This window comes from Corylus avellana, chromosome ca7 (assembly GCF_901000735.1).
Source record: "Corylus avellana chromosome ca7, CavTom2PMs-1.0".
NCBI classification, from domain to species: domain Eukaryota; kingdom Viridiplantae; phylum Streptophyta; class Magnoliopsida; order Fagales; family Betulaceae; genus Corylus; species Corylus avellana.
The window spans coordinates 20,515,355-20,526,542 of NC_081547.1; positions in this window are offsets into that span (position 1 = coordinate 20,515,355).

Consider the following 11,188-nt stretch of genomic DNA (forward strand, 5'->3'; position numbering starts at 1 on the left):
CATATTTAAAGGCAATTATGTTATGAATAAAAGAAGCAAAAAATTAATTCAAAACATTGTGTTTGCAAATGTTTTAGGTTCCCTTCAACGAATCTAAAAGACTTCGGTTCCTTCAAAACCTAACAATCTATCCCGTTGCGTGTATGTAAAAGCATTCACGTAACATTGGTATCAGAGCCAGGTTCAATGGCGGATCAAAAAATAGATCGTTTTGAGCAACAAATTGGTCATATTAGGACTTTGTTGGAGTGTTTGAAGAAGAGTATGGAGGAGCAGGCTTAAAAATTAGAGAGTTATCTAGCCACAACTAATCGTGCAATCCACTCATTCTACCACGATGAAGCAACCCACAACCCAATCTTACCGCCCAGTTCTGTTACGATCCTAGTGTTACACATGGGTTAAGTCTAATCTTAACCATGTGTATATAAGCTCTTGGGCACCATTTCCTTGTAAGCCAATTTTCAAGGGTGAGTTGTACCCAAGCTTTGTATCATTTAATGTTACGAGTTTTTCCATATTAGGCTAGCCTTATTAATTTTATGTATTAGGTCTATATTATGTTAGCATACGTTGGCTAACCCTAACTGTATTAGGGTTATGATATTATTTCAATAAGAGCTGATGACTCAGCCCTACCTCTCTTATGTAATATGTAATGAATCCACTATTTGAAAGAAGCGATGCTATGAATAAAGGCATGAGAAGAATTAAGCCCAAACCTTGTGTTTGAAAGGTGTAGGTTCTCTTAGAACCTAATTTATCCCGTTACGAACTTAGGCTCGTAGCAAGTTCAACCCCAGCCATGCACAGCTACCACCTTCATCCCAAGCCAGTAGCCATATTTCCCCAGCCCCAACCGCAGATCCACAAGCCAACGCTGCTCAAAGAGATTCGCCGCTGCCGCCGTCCCGAATCCACCGCACCAACGCTACCACCATCTTTACAGTGCTGCCAACACTACTAGACACATCACACACCACTGCTCAGCCCTAGATCTAGCAGCGTTTCCACTTGCCAGCGTCTTCTTTGATCGCTACCACTCCACCATCTTGCACGTCAATCCACCCTACCCGCGGAGGTGGAACTGTATCCATAAGGAAAACGACCAGCTACAAAGTGGTTGGAAAGTCTAGACAAAAACACTGCAAGGCTCTCTCATCAACGCTTAAAGATCATTCCTTTTTGAGTTGGCAATTGTAAGAGGTGCTGAAGGGGCCGATAGAAGAAAAAAAAAATGAGATTGCATCAGAAATGGGAAAAGAAATAGAAGAATTGTGATTACAGTGCTTTTTCAAAGCATCGGAAATTGAAGATTGCCACGGAAGACTAAGCAAAGGTGAAGTCAGCAGGAAAGGGGAAAAAAAAAAAAGTGGGTCAGAATTTTTGTTTAAGAGTTAATGAATCCAACTTCAAGAGCCAATTTGGCTCATTACGGTGCTTTTTCAGTATTGTTAATTGGTTTACATTATTATTGCATACATCTGGCAACCGACTTCAAGATCAAGATTTTAAGACCTTGAGGAAAAGGTCATCTTCAAGGGGAAAGGAATGTTACAAGAATGGAATTTTTATGTGGAACAATTATTAATATTAGGATATATTAAAATATATAATACAATATGATATTTTATTGTCTTTATTTTTATTTGATATTGTCTTTATTTTATTCTATGTAAGAGTTTTGATTACTCAACCCTAGTTTATATTTCAATAAGAGCTGATGACTCAGCCCTATAAAATATAGTAATAGTTTGCCTATTTAAAGGCCATCATGTTATGAATAACGCTAAGCATAAAATTATTCAAAACATTTTGTTTGAAAATGTTTTAGGTTCCCTTCAACGAATCTAAAGGGCTTAGGTTCCCTCAAAACCTAACAATATATCCCGTTGCGTGTATGTAAAAGTATCCACATAACACATTTCATGGCGCATATTTAAGCGCCTATATTTCTCCTTTATACCAACGCTTGAGCAATTTGCGCCGATTATTTTCCTATTTAATTGTTGTCGGCATTGGTTATTTGCAATGATTATTTTCCTTTTCAATTACCAAAGCCTAGTCCTAGTGCCAACAAAATTGGTTATTTGTGCTAGTTATTAAATTTTAATTCTAGGCGCATATTTTATGCAAGAGTGATGATGCGCTGGTAATTTAGACATAAAAATTAATTTACAATCAAAATGATCATAAAGTCAAAATAGGAAATAGTTCAAGAAGCTACAATGTATTTTTCTCTCCTTTTTCTCTTTCAAAAGTATATTCTTTTCCCATTTTCTCTTGTATATTCTTGTGGAAACAAATATATATTGTCGCATTTAAAACAGACAAATAAAAAGTGGCATTGAATCCATATCCAAAGTAAAATGAAATAAATGTAGAAAGAACTAAACTAGGGATGCAGAGATTTTCCTAAATTCACAATCACCTTCTATATGTAAAATAAAAGAGATTTACACTTGAAGGGTTTCCAACTTATAATGTATTTCTATATGTGGAGAAGGTCATTCATTTTGATATGTCTTTTTTTTTTTTTTTTTTTTTTGATGAATGAGTAACTTTCATTAACAAAACAACTAAACCATTTATAAAGAAAAGCTAAAGCTGAAAACTCATAAACAAGCAAATAAAATTTCTACAAAAAATTAAACCAATATCCCATCTATACCCAAAGTGTTGGGGTTGTCCCTCTTTATGTGGGGACCAACCCACGTGGACTAGTAAACAAAAGGTCCTACCCTTTTGTTTGCTATATAAAAGGAACGTGTACATGTGTTTAGGTGAGACTAAGAGACAAAAGAAGGAGAAGAAAGAAACAATGCAGCGCAGGGAGAGAAAGAAGAAGAAAAAGAAGGAAAAAAAGGTTACGCCTTTTTCACATCCGTTAGAGATTGGAAGGTCATTTGTGGTTCAATCTTAATGCAATTTTAAAGTGTTGTTCCTGACGACGAGTGCTACGTATTGACTAGTGTCGATTGTTGGAATTCCTCTCCAATCGCTTTGTTGCTAATACCTACTTGGTAAGATCTTTCTTTATTCTTGTTGGAATCCACTTTAGGGTGTTGAATTTTATGTTTAATCCAAGAATGCATATATTCTTGATGTGGTGATAACCTCTAGATATTTCTCTAGAGAAGACAATTGTAAACTCATTATTGTTGATAGTAGAAGATTTAACTGGACTAGGTCCCGTGGTTTTTACCTTCGCATTGGAGGGTTTTCCACGTAAAAATCTTGGTGTTTTGCTTGTGGGTTTGCTTGATTATTATTTTACTACTGTGTTACTATTTAATTTGCACAAAGAGGGGTAGATTAATTCTGCTGAGCATTTGAGATTGGTTTTCACCCCTAACAAAGTGGTATCACAGCCTTTGGTTGATTGTTCGTGTGAAGTTCTTGTGTGAATTAAATGGAAGAGTCATCTAATAGCATGGTTAAACTCACAGCTTCCAATTATTCAATTTGGAAGACTAGGATGAAAGATATTTTGTATTGCAAGGAATTGTTTGACCCCATTGAGTTGAAAGGTGTCAAACTAGTTGCTGCAACTAATGATGATTTGAAGAAATTGAATAGGAAAGCCGTTGGATATATTAGGCAGTGGATTGATCAAAGTGTCTTTCATCATGTAGCTAAAGAAGTTGATACTTATGGTCTTTGGCAGAAGTTAGAGAGTCTTAATGAACGAAAGACTGCTCAAAACAAAGCCTTTGTGATAAGAATGCTTGTGAATTTGATGTACAAAGATGGGCATAGTGTTATGGAGCATCTGAGTAATTTTTAGGGAATGTTGAACGAGTTGTCTACCATGAAACTTGCACTAGATGATGAGGTGCAAGCATTACTTGTGTTGAGTTCTTTGCCAGACAGTTGGGAAACCTTGGTAGTGTCACTCAGTAATTCGGCTTTCAATGGTGTGATAACTATGGGTATGGTAAAAGATAGCATGTTCAATGAAGAGGCAAGAAGAAAAGAGTAAGGTATTTCTTTTTATTCAGAGGCACTTGTTATAGAAAGGCAGGGGAGAAGTAAAAGCAGAAAACCTCACAGGTATGACAATCGTGACAAGTCAAGAGGAAAGTCTTATTCAAAAATAGACCTAAAAAGTTTTCACTGTGGCAAGCCTGGGCATATAAGAAGAGATTGCAAAAAGTTTAAAAGGGAACAGTTGAAAGGAAAAGACGAAGAACGTCAAGAAGAAAAGACACTGCAGCAGTTACATCTGATGGTGATGTGGTATTTGGTTTTGATGAAGCTTATGCTAATCTCGCATGTGATAAATCTATGTGGGTAGTTGATACAGCAGCATCTTTTCATATTACTCCACATAGAGATTTCCTCTCTTCCTACACTAGTGGCAATTTTGGCTAGGTTAGGATGGGAAATGAAGCAAAGTGTAAAGTTGTGGGCATGGGAGATATACAGCTAGAAACCAGCATTGGGTGCAAATTGATTCTCAAGGATGTCAGACATGTTCCTGAAATGCGTTTCAACTTGATTTCTATTGGGAAACTTGATAATGAAGGCTACCACAATTACCTTGGAGGTGAACAGTGGAAATTGAGCAATGGTTCTCTTATCTTAGCTAGGGGAAAGAAGACCAACACTCTCTACAAGACAGTTGCAAGACTAGTCAAGGGAGATGCGATTGTTGTTGAGAATGAAAACTCCACTGAGCTATGGCACAAGAGGCTTGGTCACATGAGTAAGAAGGGACTTCAAATTCTCGCCAAGGAACAGCTCCCACCTAATAATAAAGATACGTCACTAACGCCCTGTACTCATTGTCTTGTTGGAAAACAAAGAAAAGTTTCATTTCAAAAATTCTCTTCATCAAGAAAGTCTAATATTCTTGATTTAGTTCACACTGATGTCTGCACTATGAACATTAAAACTCTAGGTGGTGCACTTTATTATGTAACTTTTATTGATGACCACTCTAGAAAGGTATGGGTGTTTGCTTTGAAAACCAAAGATCAGGTATTGGGTGTGTTCAAAGTCTTTCATATGAAGGTTGAAAGAGAAACTGGAAGGCAGTTAAAATGCGTCCGTGCAGACAATGGTGGTGAATACAGAGGACCGTTTGAAGAGTATTGCAAAAGCCATGGGATCAGGCTTGAGAAAACTGTACCCAAGACTCCGCAGCATAATGGCATAGCAGAGAGAATGAACAGAACCATCTGTGAGAGAATCAGGTGTATCTTCTCTCATGCAAAATTGCCTAAACATTTTTTGGGTGAGGCAATGAGGACAGTAGTTGACTTGATAAATCTTTCTCCTTCAGTTCCTTTGGATGGTGACATTCCTCAAAGGGTTTGGACAGGGAAAGATGTTTCTTTTAAGCACTTGAGAGTGTTTGGCTGCAGGGCATTCGTCCATATTCCTAGAGATGAGAGGTTAAAGCTTGATAGCAAAGTCAAGCAATGTATCTTCATGGGTTATGGGCATGAGGAGTTTGGTTACAGATTGTGGGATCCAGTTAATAAGAAAATCATACGAAGCAGAGATGTCGTATTCTTTGAAGATCAAACCATTGAAGACTTGGATCAGAAAAAGGCAGAGTCTCTCAGTGAATACCGTGTTGATTTGGATCCAGTTATTCCTCCTTGTGTGATGCATGATGAACACATGGGAGATGTACAAGAAGAACAGGTTGATACAGTTGGTGAAAATGGTGAGCCTACAATTGATAAGTGAGTCAGAAGAGCACCTAGAGCAAGCTTCTTCAGAACCAGCCGCTGAGATTCAGTTGAGGAGATCTACTAGAGACCGACAGCCTTCCAGAACGTATTCAGTTAATGAGTATGTGTTACTTTCTGATGGGGGAGAGCCAGAAAGTTATCAAGAGGTTATGCTACATGACCAGAAAAATCAATGGTTAGAAGCCATGCAAGACGAGATGAAATCCTTGCATGAGAATCACACATATGATTTGGTGGAACTGCCTAAGGGCAAGAGAGCACTCAAGAATAAATGGGTGTTCAGATGCAAGATTGAACCAAACAGATCACAGCCAAGGTACAAGGCGCGACTAGTTGTAAAGGGGTTCGGTCAAAAGAAGGGCATTGATTTTGATGAAATTTTCTCACCCGTGGTAAAGATGTCTTCTATCAGAGTTGTTTTGAGTTTGGCTGCCAAAATGAATTTGGAGATCGAACAGCTTGATGTGAAGACTGCTTTCCTTCATGGTGACTTGGAGGAGGAAATTTATATGGAGCAACCAGAGGGGTTCACAGCTAAAGGCAAAGAACACTTAGTGTGTCGGTTGAAAAAGAGCTTGTACGGACTCAAGCAGGCACCGAGACAATGGTATAAGAAGTTTGATTCTTTTATGGTTGATCATGGGTATGAGAGAACTACAGCAGATCATTGTGTGTTTGTGAAGAAATTCTCTGATGGAGAATTTATTATTCTCTTGCTATATGTGGCGATATGTTGATTGTTTGTCGTGACACTAGTAAAATTGACAGACTGAAGAAAGAATTGAGTAAGTCCTTTGCTATGAAGGACTTGGGACCCGCAAAGCATATCCTTGGTATGAAGATCTCTCGTGATAGGAAGAAAGGAAAATTGTGGCTATCACAAGAGAGTTATATCGAGAAGGTTTTGGACAGGTTCAACATGAGCAAGGCAAAACCGGTGAGCTCTACACTTGCAGGTTAGTTGAAGTTGAGTTCAAAGCAAAGTCCTACAAGTGAGAAAGAAAAAGGTGAATTGAAGAAAGTGCCTTACGCATTAGCCGTGGGTAGCTTAATGTACGCCATGGTGTGTGCGAGGCCTGATATCGCTTATGCAGTTGGAGTTGTTAGTCGATTCCTTTCTAATCCTGGCAAAGAACATTGGGCAGTTGTGAAATGGATTCTCAGGTATCTCAAAGGTACTTCGAAAGTATGTTTGTGCTTTGGTAGTGGTCAACAGGTGCTTGATGGGTTTACAGACGCAGATATGACCGGGAATATTGATTCTAGAAAATCTCCTTCAAGGTACCTGATTACTTATTCACGGGGAGCAGTGTCATGGCAATCTAGATTGCAAAAGTGTGTTGCTTTGTCTACCACAGAGGCAAAGTACATTGCTATCACTGAAGCCACCAAAGAATTGTTACGGATGAAAAAGTTCTTACAAGAACTGGGTCTATAGCAAGAGAGGTATGTGCTTTACTGTGACAGTCAGAGTGACATCCATCTCAGTAAGAACTCAACTTTTCATTTAAGATCAAAACATATCGATGTTAAGTGTCATTGGATTCGTGATGCACTGGAGGATAAGCTGTTACAGATTGAGAAAATTCATACTGATGACAATGGGTCAGATATGATGACAAAACCGTTGCCTATGCACAAGCTTAAAATTTGCAGAAGCGCGGCGGGCTTGGTAGAGCCCCCCACATAATCGGGAGGGGGAGATTTGTTGGGGTGGTCCCTCTTTATGTGGGGACCAACCCACGCGGACTAGTAAACAAAAGGTGCTACCCTTTTGTTTGCTATATAAAAGGAACGTGTATGTGTGTTTAGGTGAGACTAAGAGACAAAAGAAGGAGAAGAAAGAAACAGTGCGGCGCAGGGAGAGAAAGAAGAAGAAAAAGAAGGAAAAAAAATATTACGCCTTTTTCACATCCGTCAAAGATTGGAAGGTCGTTTGTGGTTCGATCTTGAGGCAATTTTAGAGTGTTGCTCCTGATGACGAGTGCTAAGTATTGACTGGTGTCGATCGTTGGAATTCCTCTCCAATCGCTTTGTTGCTAATACCTATCTGGTGAGATCTTTCTTTATTCTTGTTGGAATCCACTTTAGGGTTATGAATTTTATGTTTAATCCAAGAATGCATGTATTCTTGATATAGTGATAACCTCTAGATATTTCTCTAGGGAAGACAATTGTAAACTCATTATTGTTGATAGTGGAAGATTTAACTGGACTAGGTTCCGTAGTTTTTACCTTTGCATTGGAGGGTTTTCCACGTGAAAATCTTGGTGTCTTGCTTGTGGGTTTGCTTGATTATTATTTTGCTAATGTGTTACTATTTAATTTGCACAAAGAGGGGTAGATTAATTCCGCTGAGCATCTGAAATTGGTGTTCACCCCTAACACAAAGCACTACAAAAAATATCATTTTCTCTAGTCTTTTTAAATCTACTTTTGTAGTAAACCAAATCCTCACCTCCCATCTATTACGTTGAATAAGCTTCTCTTCACTGCACAGATTATTATCATGTCTCAAAGCATTATGATTATTCCAAATATTATACATTGTAAAAGCAAAAACTAGCCGACACAAATAAGCTTTCATAGTTTTGCCCCTCCACTCCTCCAACCCAAAAGAAAACCACATCTTCCCAACGAATAGACAGGTTAAGCACACCACAAAGACTCATAACCTGCTGCCAAATTCTGCTACTATAACCACAAGCCAAAAATAAATGATCTTTATCCTCAATTACATATCTACAAAAAAAGTATTTCACATCCCCTTGAAACCCCCATATCAACAACTTCCTCCCAATGGACAAAGCATCCCTCATTGCTAACGAAGTGATGAAAGCTTGTTTAGGAATTGAAAAGGGAAACCAAACCAATGATGTATTTGTTAAAGGATTTTGGTCCGATATTATAGCAAAAATTAATTGATGTAAAAAAAAGTAATAATGATTTTTATTGAAAAAGTGAAAAAGTAAGAATGTTTGGTATAGAAATATGAAAAAAATTGTTTTGTATTGATTTTTTTTTATTTGAATAGTAATAAAAAGTGATTGATGTGATGTAAAAAGTAAGAACATGTTGAAAAAATGAAAAAGTGAGATGAATAGTATCGGATTAAAATCGTTTAACAAATGCACCTCAAAGCCTACCATTCCACAACATTTTCCTTAACTTGAACGGAATCCCAAGTTTCTGAGCAAGAGAACTTACCAGTTTTTTAAGCATTCCACTTCGACTTATCCTCATCGCCAATAAAAACCATACACAACCTACTTTGAATTTTAACAAGATGATCCGAACAAGCAGTAGGCCAATACCATTAACCATTCTGGATGATTGAGTTTAACCAGGCCTCAAGTTTACTATGAGCATCATAGATGACTCTATGCTCATACTTCTCATAGAACACCCCATCCGGGTGCCAAGCATCAAACCAAAGATAAATATTCTTCCCATTACCAACATCAAAAGAAAGAAAAAGTTTTGCTTCATCTCTAATCTTCAACAGTTTTCTCCAGTTCCAAGTGCAAATATGAGGGATAAAAACTTGCCAAAAGCTCTTACTCTTTAGAAGATTTTCCTTTAACCATGCAACCCGAAGATATCTAGCTCTCACAAACAAACTCCAAATACACCTCATCATGGCAGCCTGGTTCCATTCCTCAAGCTTTTTAATGCCTAATCCCCCCCCCCCCCCTTTTTTTTGGCAAAGAAAGCACATTCCAATAAACTTTAGCTCTAGCATTCCCTTCATCATTATCATTCCCAAGAAATCTATTAATTTTTTGTCCAATAGCTCTAAGAATTTGCTTTGGTAAAATGAAAATACTACTCCAACAAACTTGAACACTATATAGCACAAAGGAAATAAGTTGCAACCTCTCAGCAAAGGATAAATTCCTAGATAGTCAATAATTTATTCTTGCAATAATTTTCTCAAAAAGAATATCACAATCAGTTGCACACACCCGAGAAGAAATCAAGGGAACTCTTAAATAACGAACTGGAAGATTACCTTCACCCATCTTCAGCTTATAAAGAATTTGAGACTAAACCAAAGGAGAGACCCCAGCACAAAAACAAGTACTCTTATCAGGATTTGCCCTCAGACTAGATAGAGACTCAAACTTACTAAGAACTTTATGAATAGCACCAACATAACACACTCTAGCCTCTAAGAAAATGGGAAGATCATCTGCAAAACATAGATGAGTGAGACCAACCTTAGAGCATAAATGATGATAGCCAAATCCCTTCTTCTTAACCACACATTCTGCCAAAAGACTAGACAGAACTTCTATGGACAAAACAAACAAATATGGAGATAAATGATCACATTGCCTAAAACCTCTATTCCCCCAAAAACAACCAATCAAAGTACCATTTACAGCCACAGAAAACCGAGGAGAAGTAATACACTCATGAACCCAAGAAACAAATTTTCTAGGCATACTAAAACAGCAAAGACTATGAATAGCAAAATCCCAATTGACTGAATCATAAGCCTTCATAAGATCCACTTTCATTGTGCAACGAGCCTTTCCACCACTCTTATGATAATTCTTCATAACTTCTTGAGCTAATAACACATTTTTAGCAATACTTCTGTTAGGAATAAAAGCCGTTTGGTTAGGACTAATTAAGTCTTCCAAACAAGAAACCAACCAATTCGCCAAAATTTTAGTAATGCATTTATAAAGAAGATTGCAACAGGAGATAGGACGAAAATCACCAATTTTCAAAGGATTTACTTTCTTTGGCACCAACGTGATGATGATAATAGCATTTGCTGCTTTTAGAAGCTTTCCGGATTGGAAAAAATTCTTAATAAAAGCAATAACATCATGACCAACAATAGACCAAGCCTTCTTAAGGAACTCAATAGGAAAACCATCAGGACTAGGGGCTTCTCATTTTTCATAGCAAACACAGTAGCCATAATTTCTGCATCGGTAACCTTAGCTTGTAGCATAGCACATTGAACATTAGTAATTTGCTTAGTAATAAATTGAAAGGCCCGGTTAGCTTTATCTTCATTGAAAACAAGATACTCAGAACCCAAGAGCTTCTTATAAAAATCAACTGTAACTTGCTTAATTTGACTCTTCTATTCTACTTTACCTCCATTATCATCCCACAAATGAGTGGTTAAATTCCTAAAATCTCGAATTTTAATTAGCTTGAAAATATAAGAGGAATTTTGATCCTCCAAAAATTCAGCCATTTAACTCGAGATTTTTGTTTATAATAAGCTTCATCAGCCTTACTAATCGAAAGGAATTCATGAAGACATTCTTTCCATTTTTTCACACAATCAACCTACCCACTATACATTAAAACCTCTCTCTAAGCTTGCTCAAATATTTCCCTAGCTTGAGCAACCTTTTGATGGATAGCCCCATAACAAACCAAAGTCTTATCCTTCAAAATACGTTTAATAGCCTTCAATCGAACATATAATCTGAACATAGGAACTCCCTCAACAA